The 18,920-nt window shown below is 43.4% G+C and overlaps 1 long non-coding RNA gene across 1 annotated transcript; it reads right to left on the bottom strand.

Moving 5' to 3' along the window:
* Positions 1-206: 206 nt before the first annotated feature.
* Positions 207-18,288, bottom strand: LOC137327325 (uncharacterized). Its single transcript, XR_010964424.1, has 3 exons — positions 18,122-18,288; positions 7,190-7,357; positions 207-347 (listed from the first exon to the last, which is right to left on the bottom strand). It is a non-coding gene; the product is annotated as an uncharacterized lncRNA (long non-coding RNA).
* Between the last annotated feature and the right edge of the window lie 632 nt (positions 18,289-18,920).

The following is an 18,920-nucleotide window of genomic DNA, read 5'->3' as shown; positions in this document are numbered from 1 at the left end:
CTAGTAACATCAAAGGTGATATAGATGTTTTCAGGTTTTGCAACATGGACAAAATATCACCAGCCTATAACCAAATCATGTATTCTTTGCAATTTACTTTTAGGGTTGAATGCAGGGCTGCAAATATGATGCCGTTCAATTTGACAGAATATAATAATCTATTTTATAAAAAATGAGTTTTATTAATAAGGGACAAGGAATAACTGTGGAGTTTATTATTTTTAATGTAGTTGATTTTCAAGTGATATCATACAAATAGTAGAATTCAAAATATACAGATTTATTGATTCTTCCTGTCTGCTATTGAGGTTCAAGAGATACACGAGGCTTCCAGAGATCCACGGCTTCTGACAATGAAACAAGAAAAAAGGCAGATCAGTAAAACCAACATGGAACCATTGCATGGTAACAAAATGGAACTAAGAATAAGAAATACATAATAGGGAGTGAAATTTATCTTGGGCTGTAGCTGAAAATGAGTGCTCACGAATTGGCAGCCTGTTTTACACTCTGCCTGATTCTCTTTTCCATTGAACATCAATTTTACTCCCACAATGTTCAGTTTTTAATTCTTTGTGCTCATCAAGGTGAGTGATGTTAGTGCCGTGAATTGAAGGACATTCTCATTTCAAGCACTCAGTGTCAACATCAAGCACACCCAGGTCAGGTATAGCACAGCCCAGAGATTCAGTAAAGCTTTTTTCACTCTGTTCCAGTGATGTGCCTTAGCTTGAACTTCAGAAGAGCACCCCTGCTGAACTATTACAACATTTCCATTTCCCACATCAGCCATCCTCTCAGTGTGAATGCAAAATTAGTAATAATTAATGCCAAATTAAGGGTAGTTTTGATCTGTGGGTTCAGGAACTGGATTGTAACTGTCCAATATTATTTCAGATAGCATCCTTACTGCGAGCAGAGAAAGAAGACTTTTATTCTTTTAGTCTAAACTGGATTGGTCCCAAAGTAAAAGTGCACTGTCTAACCTACTGCATTACCTGGTCCCCTGAGTTTTTATTTTTATTTATGTTTTTGTTGTTTATTTTAGGATGGGACTGATTCTAATGCGTTTTCTTGTCAGATGAGTAGGATCATTTTGCTGTTTTTGGTGCAGACAAAACTCATTCAGTGAGGATTTAATTGTTAAATGCTAGAAGATCCTGCAATCTATGTGAGATTATACATACACACTCATTTTAAAAAAAAGGTACGATCTGCTTCAAAGGGTGCTGCTCCGCCAAGACACAGGGTTGTTTACATGAATTACCACATAATGAGTTCAGCAGCGCCACGAGGGAAAGTACAAAGTGGAAAATTGGAGGACAATCAGCCTCTTCTGCACCTTCCATTGACTGGATAAAGAGTGGCATTTCTTATGTTCTTATTATATTTTCTTATGTTCTTATCATATTCAAGGCTGAGATAGATAAATTTTTGGACTCTCGGGGAATCAAGGGATATGGGGATTGGGCAGGAAAGTGGAGTTGCGATTAAAGATCAGCCATGATCTTATTGAATGGCGGAGCAGGCTCGAGGGGCCGTATGGCCTACTCCTGCTCCTATTTCTTATGTTCTTTTCTTTCTTATGTTCATTAGTGGAGGTCTGCGAGCAGGTCTATTTCCCACTTATTAACTGGGGATTTAAAAAATAGTCAAACAAAAAAAATCAAATATGTCCTCGAGTTAACTGCTGGTTACTCATTCCCAGGCATTTCCATTGCAACTGCAGTAAGTGAAACATCTGTCCCTCTGTTTTCCCCCTACACTGTGGTCCAGAGCCTTAAAACACTCTTTCCATGTAAGACAGCTGTTTGCTTGTACATTCTTCAATCTAGAATATTTTATGTGCTGTTCACATCTCTATATTGAGAAACCAAACGCAGATTGGATGACCACTTTGCTAAGCATCTTCAATCTTTCCATAAGCATGACCATCTCTGTGGCTCTCTGTGGCTCTCCATTTCTACCGCCTCACTTTCTCTCCCCCACCCCTTATTTTCATTCTGACCTTTCCATCTTTGGCCTCACGCAGCTCCAACCAAGTTCAAAACAAGCTTCAGGAACAGCAAGACTGATTTCATGATAGTATATATGGAAAAGGCATAGCTTCACATTCTGGGTGTGTGCAGTAATAAGTTGGGTGAGTAGGCCAAAGCATCCAATTCACAGGGGGCAATTTCCACAATACTAAAATTTAGTTGAGGTTTGGAGGTCTTGTATAAAGCAGTAAGAGTTTCATTAGAGTTCTGAAATTAATGCCAAATTCCACAATGTTTCTCAGCTCATTGCTCTTTCAGTGCTGTCTGCCCATCTAAAATGGGTGTTGCTGAGATTTCTTTCTCTGGTCAGAAGTTGAGTTTTGTTTTTAAAGGTGTGAATGGAAATTTATTATAGCATTACAAATTCTCTTTTTTACTTTTCATATAGCTGTTTCTGTACTATATTTGGTGCATTAATTTCTGTTGCTTTTTGCTGCCTCATTCTTGCTTTGCAAGGTTCTTTCTACTGATACCTTTTGACACAACAACGTTGCTAACAGCAGTTCCTTCGTTAGCGGTAACCACAGTGTATGGGAATGCCATTGGGCCTTCCGATGGAAGTGAAGGATTAAGAGGAGTTCACGCAGAGGGAACAAACGCATGTAAGCTTGCATCTCTGACGTCTGGCACATACTCAGCCTCATCCCAGAAGCCAAGTATTCAGACCTAGTTAAACCAACTTAAGGTGACCTATCTTCGCCACTTGTGATTCAAGAATTATTGGGGACGATCTTCGACTTCTGCCCAAAGTGGTTTGGGCCTAATTTAAATACTGCCAGTGAGCTGCAACTCGCCGGTTGTGGGAGGGCGGGAAATCGGACGTCTTCCACACTAAGCCAGCCAGCAGGACGGCCTGGGGTGGGGGGGGGGGAGATGTAGGAGGTGATCCCGGGGAGGGCCTTGGAGGGAATGGCAGCGGGCCAGAGTTATTATGTGGGCCTATTTGTAGCTGAAAATTGTAATCAGGTTCCTACAACAGGCATAGTACCCTGATTTGCAAATTTATGCAACCACTCTTGCCTGAAAATTGCCTCAGGTGAGGTTTGAGCATCGTTGGGGCGGGTGAGAAATGGGCAGCTGGCAATTGAAAGTCATTGATGGTGTCAGCTCAAGCCTGACCTCTGGACAAGGTCAACCGCAGGGAAAACTCTACTCACTGCTAAAATCCATCTACTAAATATAATCTAGCCCTTAAATGTTTCGATTAGTTCAAGAATTAAGTTAATACTAATAAATAAATAAATTAACACATTTTAAAACTAGAAATGGCCAGGAATGTGATATTTGGGAGTTTGTGGACAGTGAGACTGTCCCGGATTGCCACATCTGCAGTAAATGTCTTTGGCTTGAGTTGGAGACACTCCAACACATATGTCAGCAGGGTAAGGGGAACCAGGGGGAGATAGAGAAGGAGATTCCGCAGACACTGGTCCTATCCAACGGGTACAGTGTACTTTCTACATGTGAGGGTAAGAATGTAGGCTGCGGGGAAGACAGCCAGAATGCTAATCACGGCACCGTGGAGCAGGAGGAAATCCAAGGTGGGGAAGAGCAGAATAGAAAAGTTGTAGTCATAGGGAATTCGATAATTAGGGGGATAGTGGTGACCGAGAGTCCAGGAGGGAGGGTTGCCTACCTGGTACAAGTGTAAAGGATATCTTGCAGCAAGTGGAGAGGAACTTGGAAAGGGAGGGGAATGATCCAGTTGTCATGGTCCATGTTGGGATCAATGGCATATGGAAGAAAAGGGAGGAAGTCCTGCTAAGAGAATATCAGAAATTGGGAACTAAATTAAAAAACAGGACCTAACGGGTGGTAATCTCAGGATTACTACCCGAGCAAGCGTTAATTGGCATAGGGATAAACAGATCAGGAAGGTGAATGCGTGGCTGAAGGACTGGTGTGGGACACTGGCACCAGTACTGGGATAGGAAGGAGCTGTATCATTGGGCATGGGACCAATGTCCTAGCGGAAAAGATAAATAGGGCTGTCGATTGGACTTTAAACTATTAAGGCAGGGGGATGGATCTGGTGAAGATAACATAAGTCTGAAGAAAAAAGAAATAGGAAATGAGAGCAAAAGGTCAGACCAAGGTAAGGAATAAGGGTAACATAAATGGCCAGGGAACAAATGCAGTCATAGAATATAAGTACAAAATGACTGTTAAAATAAAAGCGAAGGGAACAATTAATAAAAACAAATTAAACTGCCTGTACAGCAATGTGCACAGCATCCAAAACAAAATGGGGGAACTGGAGGCAATATTCATAGTGAGGAGCCAGATGTAGTTGGGATAAATGAAACATGGCTACATAAGGAACAGGACTGACAGTTAAATATTGTAGGATGTAACATATTTAGAAAGGATAGGGAAGGAAGAAGGGGGATGGGGTAGCTGTACTGATTAGAGGCAACATAACGGCAATAGAAAAAAGGGACATAAGTAACATTACGATAGAAACAGAATCCATATGGATTGAGACAAAGGATAAGAAGGGATCGATCATGGTATATTCTACAGACCACCTAATAGAAGAGAAGTGCAGGATGAAAGATGTAGATAAATCTATGAAATGGGTAAAAATCATCGAATAATAATCATGAGAGATTTCAACTACTCCCAAATAAACTGGCAAGAATTGGCAGGGAAAGGGGAAAAGGGAATGAAGTTTTTTCAATGTATACAGGACTCCTTTCTTACCCAGTATGTGAGAAGCCCAACAAGAGAGGAATCACTGCTGGATCTAATAAAGAGAAATGAGCCAGAGCAGATCAGAGAAGTAAGTGTAGGGAACATCTAGGCAATAACGATCATAACATAATAAGGTTTAAAATAATGATTGAGAAAGACATAAGTAGGATGAAGACCAAAGTAATAGATTGGAAAAAAGCTAATTTTGAAGGGATGAGAATGGAACTAGGGAAGGTAAACTAGAAAAAAAATTTGACAAAGAGATAGAACAGCAGTGGGAAATATTTAAGATGTGGAGATGACGGTGATGGACTGGGGTGGACAAATGTAAGGAATCTTACAACACCAGGTTATAGTCCAACAGTTTTATTTGAAAATCACAAGCTTTCGGAGGCTTTCTCCTTCGTCAGGTGAGTGTGGGATTCCATGAAGGTTACCACATATAAAGTCAGAGAACAATGCCTGGTGATTACAGATAATCTTTCCAACTACCCGTTGTCAAGGCAATCAAAGTGTTCAGACAGAGAGACATTACATACAGGACTACTGAATATACAAACGGTCAGAACCCAAAGACAGAGAGAGAGAGAAACATCCGAAAGGAAGAGAAAGAGAGAGAATGACCAGTTGTATTAAAAACAGATAACTCTTTTTTCGCTGGTGGGGTTACGTGTAGCGTGACATGAACCCAAGATCCCGGTTGAGGCCGTCCTCATGGGTGCGGAACTTGGCTATCAATTTCTGCTCGACGATTTTGCGTTGTCGTGTGTCTCGAAGGCCGCCTTGGAGAACGCTTACCCAAAGATGAATGTCCTTGACTGCTGAAGTGTTCCCCGACTGGGAGGGAACCTTCCTGTCTGGCGATTGTTGCGTGGTGTCCGTTCATCCGTTGTCGCAGTGTCTGCATGGTCTCGCCAATGTACCATGCTCCGGGGCATCCTTTCCTGCAACGTATGAGGTAGACAACATTGGCCGAGTCACAGGAGTATGAACCATGTACCTGGTGGGTGGAGTCCTCTCGTGTGATGGTGGTATCTGTGTCGATGATCTGGCATGTCTTGCAGAGGTTGCCGTGGCAGGGTTGTGTGGTGTCGTGGATGCTGTTCTCCTGAAAGCTGGGTAATTTGCTGCGAACGATGGTCTGTTTGAGGTTGGGTGGCTGTTTGAAGGCTAGTCGTGGAGGCGTGGGGATGGCCTTAGCGAGGTGTTCGTCGTCATCGATGACATGTTGAAGGCTGCGGAGAACATGGCGCAGTTTCTCCGCTCCGGGGACGTACTGGACGGCGAAGGGTACTCTGTTGGTTGTGTCCCGTGTTTGTCTTCTGAGGAGGTCTATGCGATTTTCCACTGTGGCCCGTCGGAACTGTCGATCGATGAGTCGAGTGTCATATCCCGTTCTTACAAGAGCGTCTGTAGGTGTCCATCGCGTTCCTCCTCGTCTGAGCAGATCCTGTGTATTCGCAGAGCCTGTCCATAGGGGATGGCCTCTTTGATGTGGTTAGGGTGGAAGCTGGAAAAGTGGCTGTCTTTGGGTTCTGACCGTTTGTATATTCAGTAGTCCTGTATGTAATGTCTCTCTATCTGAACAGTTTGATTGCCTTGACAACAGGCAGTTGGAAAGATTATCTGTAATCACCAGGCATTGTTCTCTGACTATATATGCGGTAACCTTCATGGAATCCCACACTCACCTGACGAAGGAGAAATCCTCCGAAAGCTTGTGATTTTCAAATAAAACTGTTGGACTATAACCTGGAAATATTTAAAACAGTGATCAATAGAGTTCAGGAGAAATATATTCCTCTAAAAAGCTCGAACAAACTAGCCAATAATGAAGCATCATGGATGAATAAAGAGAAAAGAGTAAAACTGAAACTAGAGAAAAAGGCATGCACTAAGTACATGGACAATAAAAGGAGAGGATGACAAAAGGGAATACGAAGAGGTTAGGAAAGAAGTCAAAAAAACAATTTGGAAAGCAAAAAGGAACTACAAAATGAAATTATCAAGAAATATAAAAAGAAATAGTAAAGTATTCTACAGATTCATAAATAACAAAAGAAAAATCAGAATAGGGATAGGGCCATTAAGGGATGCACAAGATAAACTCACAAGTAATGACAGCGAAATGGCAGAAATATTGAATAGTTACTTTGTCTCAGTATTTACCAGGGAGACTAATAAGGTGGGCATAATATTAAAAGAAGAGATCACAAAAGATATAAAATCAGTTCTTGCCAATCACATGACACATACAGACAGATTGAACATAGTAGTGTTATTTTTGCACGCCTGGTAGGCATATACACACACATATCAATGGAACACTACCGTCATCAGCTTGTGCTTCCAGATCTCACAATGGACACGAAAACATTTTAGACAGGGTTTTATGGAAGTATCCTATCAGCATTACTTACAAATGATAAACAACGATCTCCTGGATTGTCACTTACTTTTGAGGGCTTTTTGCCTTTTGGCTGCCATTAGTACTACTTCCTCCCTCGCAGCAGGAAATAGCTTCAACAAGTCATTAAATTTGTCTGCTGACAATGAATATAGTTTGCAGAGACTTACTGCTCGCACGGTTGCTTTCCGGTGACCTTTGGTGAGAAGACAGATCTCTGAAAATCAAAAAAAATATAGTAAATAAGGTGAGCTATGTTTTATTTTTGCTGTTTGCATCATTACTCTTATTAACGCACAGGACAATTTGCAGTTCCGTGGAAAAATGGTATGGGTTTACCTCTGGCCAAAAAGTTATTATGGTGCCCATTACAGCTATTTTTTTAATACATGCATTAAATTTAGATTATATTTTAACCTGCAGAATTGAGGCATTATAATGCTCACAATAAATAATACCATTGCGAGAAAGGGACGGGGGTAACAACTGGCCCCATGTGAAGTGCAGGTAATAGGGACCCTGCAATGTTATTCCTCCCTAATGTGCCAACATACAGCTGGAATCCAGATCTACTAGAGCGAGAGCCTAGGTGTGTATGTAAGAACAAAGCGTTTTACAATTTAAACAGTTTCAGACAGATATTCCAACTAGCAATAATTATAGCATCTACTTTCCATCGCAGGCATTAAGGCTACTTTGAGCAGTATTGATACCAGTTTATTAAATTAATGAAATTACTTACTGTGGGCTCTGTGATGTCGAATTGCTTGAATTTGAAATTAAAAAAATTGTGCGCTATCAACCCAGCCTCTGGGCAGCGTGAGTTGCCATGGCTGGAAAAGTGTGTGAGGAGAAGACACGCCCACAAAATCTGTCAGGAAGAGAAGTCACGCCCACAGATTGCAGCGTGTGATGGCCCTTTAATTCAAAGCTGTCATATCGCCTGCGAACCATTAAGAGTGAGTTCCGGATTTCCGCGTTTCATTGTGCATGTGCAAACGCCGGAACTTACTCCTTCAATTCGCCACTAACAACGGAGAGTGCTGTTGAGCTCCTCCGTTATTTCAGAAGTGATTTGTGCCCCAATACTAGTTCATATATTCCAGTGTATGATTATCACAGTGATGAATGCTGGTGAACTAAAAACAGCAATCTTGCAGATCAAAGGTGGAGATGTGATGGAAATGCATTGTATTCTTTAAATGTAACAAATACAAAATGACTACAGGCACAAATTATGCGAAATGCCTGATTTGTAAAATATTAAACAGCCTCTTCATTAAGTTAAATTAGACTTCCTGTGCTGTAAAACTGGTGCTCCTCGTCCAATGTAAAAATGTTTATATTGTTTAAACGTTATGTATAGCGTTAAAAGCAGAACATGCCCTGGATCATAGTTGGCTGTGAATAGGTAAATACTTAAATCATAATTGAGTAAACAATTGAATATTACTGCTGTTTTGTGTTCCTGAGTGGCCTGCCAATATTTATATAGGCTTACTATAATTATTTTTATAATAATGTATTTTCTTAACTAGTCAGGTAAATGCTGCAAATTTGTTGTCTGGAAATCAGAGAGTGTTAGTCACTCTCTGATTATTCAACATTAATTGTATGTTTTAAAAACAACTTCAGCTGTTAATCTTATGTCATTCCAAATCTGGAATATAAAGAGAAATGTGGTCCTCAAATTTGCACAGGCCACAATCCTGACCATTGTGCCAGCATTGGATCTGCCAGTGTCCTCCAATGCCAACCTTGCTAGTGTATATGGGATCAGTGGAATGGCAGCTCATCAGCATGGGCTTGGCAGGTGCCAGCGCCACTACGGACATTTGCCACATGCAGGAGCTGGGTCCCCTCCCACCAGAGGAACAATTTTTCCACCCTCTTCAGCTCTCTTACATCGGGGTTGATAATTTTTTTTAAGGAACAAAATGGGATTAAAGGGGCAGTTGCAGAGTGGATATGGAATTGGCTAGGGGGTTGGTGTTGGGATTACTGCTCTTTTTGATATATATTAATGACCTGGACCTGGGTATACAGGGCATAATTTCACAGTTTACAGATGACACAAAACTCGGAAATGGAGTAAACAGTGAGGAGGATAGTAACAGACTTCAGAAGGACATAGAATGACTAGTGAAATGGGCAGACACACGGCAGATGAAATTTAATGCAGAAAAGTGTGAAGCGATTCATTTTGGTAGGAAGAATGAGGAGAGGCAATATAAACTAAATGGTACAATTTTAAAGGGGGTGCAGGAACAGAGAGACTTGGGGGTGTACATATACAAGTCTTTGAAGGTGGCAGGACAAGTTGAGGAGTTTGTTGAAGAGGCATATGGGATCCATGGCTTTATAAATAGTCATGATGTGGAGATGCCGGTGATGGACTGGGGTTGACAATTGTAAACAATTTTACAACACCAAGTTATAGTCCAGCAATTTTATTTTAAATTCACAAGCTTTCGGAGACTTCCTCCTTCCTCAGGTAAATGTTCAGGAGCTCCTTGAAGCCTACGCATTTATACATATAGAACAATACATGGTGTTTACAGAATGCCCCTGCAACTGCCCGTTGCCAAGGCAATCACCGTGTTCAGACAGAGAGGTGTCACCTGCAGAACCCCCGCGATTGTTGCGCGGTGTCCGTTCATCCGTTGTCGCAGTGTCTGCATGGTCTCGCCAATGTACCATGCTCTGGGGCATCCTTTCCTGCAACGTATGAGGTAGACAACGTTGGCCGAGTCACAGGAGTATGAACCATGCACCTGGTGGGTGGTGTCCTCTCGTGTGATGGTGGTATCTGTGTCGATGATCTGGCATGTCTTGCAGAGGTTACCGTGGCAGGGTTGTGTGGTGTCGTGGACGCTGTTCTCTTGAAAGCTAGGTAATTTGCTGCGAACGATGGTCTGTTTGAGGTTGGGTGTTTGTTTTCCTGTTTGTTTTTTTGTTGAATGTGTATTCGGGGGTTCTGCAGGTGACACCTCTCTGTCTGAACACGGTGATTGCCTTGGCAACGGGCAGTTGCAGGGGCATTCTGTAAACACCATGTATTGTTCTATATGTATAAATGCGTAGGCTTCAAGGAGCTCCTGAACATTTACCTGAGGAAGGAGGAAGTCTCCGAAAGCTTGTGAATTTAAAATAAAATTGCTGGACTATAACTTGGTGTTGTAAAATTGTTTACAATTTATAAATAGTGGCATAGAGTACAAAAGCAAAGAAGTTATGCTAAACCTTTATAAAACACTGGTTAGGCCCCAGCTGGATTATTGTGTCCAATTCTTGGCACCACACTTTAGGAAGGACGTTAAGGCCTTAGAGAGGGTGCAGAGGAGATTAATAGAATGGCACCAGGGGTGAAAGACTTCAGTTATGTGGAAAGACTAGAAAAACTGTGGTTGTTCTCCTTAGAGCAGAGAAATTTATAGGGAGATTTGATAGAGGTGTTCAAAATCATGAAGGGTTTTGATAGAGTAAATAAGGGGAAACTATTTCCACTGGCAGAAGGGTCAGTGACCAGAGAACACAGATTTAAGGTAATTGGCAAAAGAACCAGGGGCGATATGAGGAAAAACATTTTTACGCAGAAAGTTGTTATGATCTGGAATGTACTGCCTGAAAGGGTGGTAGATGTAGATTCAATAATAACTTTCCAATAGGAATTGGATAAATACTTGAAGTGGAAAAATCTGCAGGGCTATGGGGAAAGAGCAGGGGAGTGGGACTAATTGGATAGCTCTTTTAAAGAGCCGGCACAGGCATGATGGGCCGAATTGCCTCCTTCTGTGCTGTATGATTCTATGATTCTACCAATTCATCACTTTGCGCCCTCATCTCACTGGGCATACCGGTTTCTAACCTTATATGGGGTACCACTGAGGTTGGAGAAGAGGGAAACACTGGCATAGGGAGTCCCCGCCCCTGCGCCTTCTGACACAGAGGACAGTGTTTGGGGTGGACAAAGGTTTCATCCCAGACAAGACCGCCAGAAACTCCCAGCATATCCGGGTCCTGGCCTATTTCTGGGTTCTACCAGAGTTACGGCAGGGAATGCACAAGAAGGCCCGTGCAAATCCTGGGCCATGGTTTATAAACTGGAAGATTACAGTTTGAGGGAGACCACCTGAGAGACCTATCATAATGGGATGGGGAGGGGGTGGTGGTGGGTTGAATCTATTGGGTTCGTCAATCAAGTTTGAACAGATTGAAATCAGTTTTGATGTATTGTTTGCATTTTACTACATCAGTACTCAGTACTGACACACAAGAGATCCTATCACAATTTTTGCTTAACAAGAGCTGTGCTAACGTTCTGATGGATTTTCAGTGTTGCATGTGTATATTGGCTTTCTAATGCTTCATCATTGTGCTTCAATACCATAATAGTTTTTGTCTTTACAAGCTCTCATGTGTTTTCACATTCGGTCTGCTGAAGCAAAGGGTGACATAGAATGAGCCTATTTAAATTTTAATATTCAATTTGCTGCAATTAATATAATTGTTATCCCTTGGTCACGTACCATCTGCAAGGGGAGGGGCCACAAAAAACAGAGGTGCTCGACTGTGGGGAACAAAGTCTGCTCATGGAAATTGCTGTGAAACCACTGAAAGGAAAAATGTGCTTTCAAGAACCCCAATTGCAACAACTGGTAGCAGCACTGGTGGGATATTGTTAATTGCAAATCAAACAGCAGTTTAAAAAATTAAATTAAACCATCTGAAGTGAAAGGACAACACTGGAAGTATAATACCTCCAGGTTTGAGACAGTGCATGGGTCGCTGGATGGTAAGCAAGAACGGAACCCTGGGCTAATTTTCCCCTCCCTACCCCAAGGGCACTGAGACCGATTATAATGCTCCTCCCCTCACCACCATCATTGCCCTGACTGAAACAAGCTTACTTAAAAATGACTTAGGAACAAAACTGGAACTTTCGTAATCTGTATGGCTCAGTTACTTACGACCGTAGCCCATTAAATAGCCATTGAGGAATTCAATCTGGAGAAGTGTGAGTTTATGTCTTTGGGGAAAGCAAACAAGGCAAGGGAATACACATTAAATGGTAGAATACTGAGAAGTGTAGAGGAATAGAGGGAGCTTGGAGTGCATGTCCACAGATCCCTGAAGGTAGCAGGACAGATAGATAAGGTGGTTAAGAAGGCATACAGGATACTTTCCTTTATTAGCCAAGGCATAGGATATAAGAGCAGGGAGGTTATGCTAGAAGTGTATAAAACACTAGTTAGGCCACAGCTAGAGTACTGCATACAGTTCTGGTCACCACATTACAGGAAAGATGTGATTGCACTAGAGAGGGTACAGAGGAGATTTGCAAGGATGTTGCCAGGACAGGAGAATGTTAGCTGTGAGGAAAGATTGGATAAGCTGGGGTTGTTTTCTTTAGAACAGAGGAAGCTGAGGGGAGATTTAATTGAGGTGTATAAAATTATGAGGGGCCTAGATAGAGTGGATAGGTAGGACCTATTTCCCTTAGCAGAGAGATCAATAACCAGGGGGCGTAGAATTAAAGTAATTGGTAGAAGGGTTAGAGGGGAGTTGAGGAGAAATTTTTTCACCCAGAGGGTGGTGGGGGTCTGGAACTCACTGCCTGAAAGGTTGGTAGAGACAGAAACCCTCATCACATTTAAAAAGTACTTGGATATGCACTTGTAGTGCCGTAACCCACAAGGCTACAGACCAAGAGCTGGGAAGTGGGATTCGGCTGGATAGCTCTTTCTCGGCCGGCACAGACACAATAGACCAAATGGCCTCCTTCTGTGCAGTAAATTTTTATTATTCTATGACTGTTCCTGCAAAATATAGGAATACAAATTTTGGTCGGGCAAGCCAAAAATTAATTAATATGCAGATGTAAATTGGTACTTCTACAGCCAGTTCCTGTTAGATAATAGAGAATTTAAATGGCCAAGACTTTCATTTCAAAGCTTCTGAACCACAAAGAGTTCCATACTTGAAGCATCGTCTCTGTTTGAATTCTATGAAATGGCAGCCAATCTATATAATTACAGTTCTAGTTTGTTTATGTATTTTACTCTGACATGTGTTCAAAAGATCTTGAAAACAGGTCGGTCAAGTTATATGGCACCAATCAATAAACCATACCTGCCTGAGGGTCGTGATTTTGATTGACAGCTGTAAGTCAGGTTTGTGAGATGGGGTGGGTTCAATGATTGGCTAGAGTCCTTTGATTGACAGTTCTGTGGCCAGAAGGTGTTTATCAGTGGTTGCCTTAACCCAAGTAGACAGTCAGTTTGCAGTTATCAGATAAATTAGGCTACTTTGATTCCAAGGCAGGGGTGCACAGGGTTTGAATGTTTCCTTTATGTCTTGATGATGAAAACTAAGCAACAATATCAAGGTGCTGTCTGACCAAAGCATTGTACATTTTGAGAAAATCCAATCTAACTTATACTACAATGATTTGGCAATATACTTTGGTATTGTTTACATATGTATCCAGTTGTTTCTTCAATGCTGTAGTATCTTATACTTTTATTGGTATCAACTTTCATCTGCCACTGTTCTGCCCATTTTCAGATTTTATCTAACTGGCTGCCTTCTCAAACTCAACTTTCCTTGTGATTTTATGAACTTGGCCATTTTGCATTGAGTTTGAGAGTAGGTCACGAGTAAATTACAAACAGTAAGGGTCTTAGCACTGATCCCTGGGGCATTCAACTCAATACTTCCCTCCACTTTGACATCACTCCCCTAACTACCACCTATTACTTCATAGAATCATAGAATCATAGAAGTTACAACATGGAAACAGGCCCTTCGGCCCAACATGTCCATGTCGCCCAGTTTATACCACTAAGCTAGTCCCAATTGCCTGCACTTGGCCCATATCCCTCGATACCCATCTTCCCCATGTAACTGTCCAAATGCTTTTTAAAAGACAAAATTGTACCCGCCTCTACTACTGCCTCTGGCAGCTCGTTCCAGACACTCACCACCCTTTGAGTGAAAAAATTGCCCCTCTGGATCCTTTTGTATCTCTCCCCTCTCACCTTAAATCTGTGCCCCCTCGTTATAGACTCCCCTACCTTTGGGAAAAGATTTTGACTATCGACCTTATCTATGCCCCTCATTATTTTATAGACTTCTATAAGATCACCCCTTAACCTCCTACTCTCCAGGGAATAAAGTCCCAGTCTGTCTAACCTCTCCCTGTAAGTCAAACCATCAAGTCCCGGTAGCATCCTAGTAAATCTTTTCTGCACTCTTTCTAGTTTAATAATATCCTTTCTATAATAGGGTGACCAGAACTGTACACAGTACTCCAAGTGTGGCCTCACCAATGCCCTGTACAACTTCAACAAGACATCCCAACTCCTGCATTCAATGTTCTGACCAATGAAACCAAGCATGCTGAATGCCTTCTTCACCACCCTATCCACCTGTGACTCCACTTTCAAGGAGCTATGAATCTGTACTCCTAGATCTCTTTGTTCTATAACTCTCCCCAACGCCCTACCATTAACGGAGTAGGTCCTGGCCCGATTCGATCTACCAAAATGCATCACCTCACATTTATCTAAATTAAACTCCATCTGCCATTCATCGGCCCACTGGCCCAATTTATCAAGATCCCGTTGCAATCCTAGATAACCTTCTTCACTGTCCACAATGCCACCAATCTTGGTGTCATCTGCAAACTTACTAACCATGCCTCCTAAATTCTCATCCAAATCATTAATATAAATAACAAATAACAGCGGACCCAGCACCGATCCCTGAGGCACACCGCTGGACACAGGCATCCAGTTTGAAAAACAACCCTCGACAACCACCCTCTGTCTTCTGTCGTCAAGCCAATTTTGTATCCAATTGGCTACCTCACCTTGGATCCCATGAGATTTAACCTTATGTAACAACCTACCATGCGGTACCTTGTCAAATGCTTTGCTGAAGTCCATGTAGACCACGTCTACTGCACAGCCCTCATCTATCTTCTTGGTTACCCCTTCAAAAAACTCAATCAAATTCGTGAGACATGATTTTCCTCTCACAAAACCATGCTGACTGTTCCTAATTAGTCCCTGCCTCTCCAAATGCCTGTAGATTCTGTCCCTCAGAATACCCTCTAACAACTTACCCACTACAGATGTCAGGCTCACTGGTCTGTAGTTCCCAGGCTTTTCCCTGCCGCCCTTCTTAAACAAAGGCACAACATTTGCTACCCTCCAATCTTCAGGCACCTCACCTGTAGCGGTGGATGATTCAAATATCTCTGCTAGGGGACCCGCAATTTCCTCCCTAACCTCCCATAACGTCCTGGGATACATTTCATCAGGTCCCGGAGATTTATCTACCTTGATGCGCGTTAAGACTTCCAGCACCTCCCTCTCTGTAATATGTACACTCCTCAAGACATCACTATTTATTTCCCCAAGTTCCCTAACATCCATGCCTTTCTCAACCGTAAATACCGATGTGAAATATTCATTCAGGATCTCACCCATCTCTTGTGGTTCCGCACATAGATGACCTTGTTGATCCTTAAGAGGCCCTACTCTCTCCCTAGTTACCCTTTTGCCCTTTATGTATTTGTAGAAGCTCTTTGGATTCACCTTTGCCTGATCTGCCAAAGCAATCTCATATCCCCTTTTTGCCCTCCTGATTTCTCTCTTAACTCTACTCCGGCAATCTCTATACTCTTCAAGGGATCCACTTGATCCCAGCTGCCTATGCATGTCATATGCCTCCTTCTTATTTTTGACTAGTGCCTCAATCTCCCGAGTCATCCAAGGTTCCCTACTTCTACCAGCCTTGCCCTTCACTTTATAAGGAATGTGCTTACACTGAACCCTGGTTAACACACTTTTGAAAGCCTCCCACTTACCAGACGTCCCTTTGCCTGCCAACAGACTCTCCCAATCAACTTCTGAAAGTTCCTGTCTAATACCATCAAAATTGGCCTTTCCCCAATTTAGAATTTTAACTTTTGGGCCAGACCTATCCTTCTCCATCGCTATCTTAAAACTAATGGAATTATGATCACTGGTCCCAAAGTGATCCCTCACTAACACTTCTGTCACCTGCCCTTCCTTATTTCCCAAGAGGAGGTCAAGTTTTGCCCCCTCTCTAGTCGGGCCATCCACATACTGAATGAGAAATTCCTCCTGAATACACTCAACAAATTTCTCTCCATCCAAGCCCCTAATGCTATGGCTGTCCCAGTCAATGTTGGGAAAGTTAAAGTCCCCTACTATTACCACCCTATTTTTCTTGCAGCTGTCTGTAATCTCCTTACATATTTGCTCCTCAATTTCCCGTTGACTATTTGGGGGTCTGTAGTACAATCCTATCAAAGTGATCTCTCCCTTCTTATTTTTCAGTTCTACCCATATGGACTCAGTGGGCGAACCCTCGGATATATCCCCTCTCACTACTGCCGTGATGTTCTCCCTAATCAAGAACGCAACTCCCCCTCCTCTCTTACCTCCTGCTCTATCTTTCCTATAGCATCTGTACCCTGGAACATTGAGCTGCCAGTCCTGCCCCTCCCTTAGCCATGTTTCAGTAATAGCTATAACATCCCAGTCCCATGTACCCATCCATGCCCTGAGTTCATCTGCCTTGCCCATCAGACTTCTTGCATTGAAATAAATGCAGTTTAATCTAGTCTTCCCTTGGTCTTTGCCCTGCTTTCTCAGACCATCTGTCCGGTCATGTTCTGTACACTCTCCCTTACTGCCTTTTGTTTCTGTCACCACTTTATTTCCCACTGACTTCCTGCATCGGTTCCCATCCCCCTGCCACATTAGTTTAAACCCTCCCCAACAGCACTAGCAAACACTCCCCCTAGGACATTGGTTCCAGTCCTGCCCAGATGCAGACCGTCCAATTTGTACTGGTCCCACCTCCCCCAGAACCGGTTCCAATGGCCCAGGAAATTGAATCCCTCCCTCTTGCACCATCTCTCAAGCCACGTATTCATCTTAGCTATCCTGTCATTCCTACTCTGACTAGCCCGTGGCACTGGTAGCAATCCTGAGATTACTACCTTTGAGGTCCTACTCTTTAGTTTAACTCCTAACTCCCTAAATTCAGCTTGTAGGACCTCATCCTGTTTTTTACCTATATCGTTGGTGCCTATATGCACCACGACAACTGGCTGTTCACCCTCCCCCTCCAGAATGTCCTGCAGCCGCTCCGAGACATCCTTGACCCTTGCACCAGGGAGGCAACATACCATCCTGGAGTCTCGGTTGCGTCCGCAGAAACGCCTGTCTATTCCCCTTACAATCGAGTCCCCTATCACTATAGCTCTGCCACTCTTTTTCCTGCCCTCCTGTGCAGCAGAGCCAGCCACGGTGCCATGAACCTGGCCACTGCCACCTTCCCCTGGTGAGCCATCTCCGCCAACAGTATCCAAAACGGTATACCTGTTTTGGAGGGAGATGACCGCAGGGGACCCCTGCACTGCCTTCCTACTCTTCCTCTGTCTGTTGGTCACCCATTCACTATCTCCCTCAGTAATTTTTATCTGCGGTGTGACCAACTCACTGAACGTGCTATCCACGACTTTCTCAGCATCGCGGATGCTCCAAAGTGAGTCCATCCGCAGCTCCAGAGCCGTCAAGCGGTCAAACAATAGCTGCAGCTGGACACACTTCCCGCAGGTGAAGGAATCAGGGATACAGGAAGGAGCCCTGAATTCCCACATCCCACAAGAGGAACATGACACGGCGCTGGGATCTCCTGCCATGACTTAACCCTTAAATTAGCTTAAGAACAACTACAATGTCAAGAGAAAAAAAAAGGAAAGAAAAACTACTTACCACTCCCTTTAAGGAGTTTACTCCTTTAAATTGTTCTCAATTTAGAGAATGTTAACTACACTAGGGACCTTGATTCACTAAAAAATAAACGCTACTTCCTATAAGACCTGCAGACCTTCCCTTTCCTTTTACTTCAGTTACTGTAGATAAGGAGAAATACTCACCTGAACCTACTCACCAATCAGGTGCCTCCCCTGTGTCGCGTCCCGATCTGATTCCTGACGTCACTTCGAACTCGGTCGCAGCTCCGCTCGGCTCCTCTCAGCGCTCTGAAATCCCGTCTTTTATCGGACGCTCCCTCCGCTCGGCTCGGCTCCTCTCAGCGCTCTGAAATCCCGCCTTTTATCGGACGCTCCCTCCGCTCGGCTCGGCTCCTCTCAGCTGTTCTCAGCGCTCTGAAATCCCGCCTTTTATTGGACGCTCCCTCCGCTCGGCTCGGCTCCTCTCAGCTGTTCTCAGCGCTCTGAAATCCCGCCTTTTATGGGACGCTCCCTCCGCTCGGCTCCTCTCAGCTGTTCTCAGCGCTCTGAAATCCCGCCTTTTATCGGACGCTCCCTCCGCTCGGCTCGGCTCCTCTCAGCGCTCTGAAATCCCGCCTTTTATCGGACGCTCCCTCCGCTCGGCTCGGCTCCTCTCAGCGCTCTGAAATCCCGCCTTTTATCGGACGCTCCCTCCGCTCGGCTCGGCTCCTCTCAGCTGTTCTCAGCGCTCTGAAATCCCGCCTTTTATCGGACGCTCCCTCCGCTCGGCTCGGCTCCTCTCAGCTGTTCTCAGCGCTCTGAAATCCCGCCTTTTATCGGACGCTCCCTCCGCTCGGCTCGCCTTTAGCCATTTTCTCAACTTTTTTCTTTTACCATGAATTCCCACTGCTTTAAGTTGATGTAGCAGCCTTTCATGAAGAAATTTATCAACGGTATTGGAAATCAAGATACTCAAAATATCACAGTCCACTTGGAATGCACC

The sequence above is a fragment of the Heptranchias perlo genome, chromosome 11 (assembly GCF_035084215.1).
Source record: "Heptranchias perlo isolate sHepPer1 chromosome 11, sHepPer1.hap1, whole genome shotgun sequence".
NCBI lineage: Eukaryota > Metazoa > Chordata > Chondrichthyes > Hexanchiformes > Hexanchidae > Heptranchias > Heptranchias perlo.
This window is presented reverse-complemented; position numbering and strand designations above follow the sequence as displayed.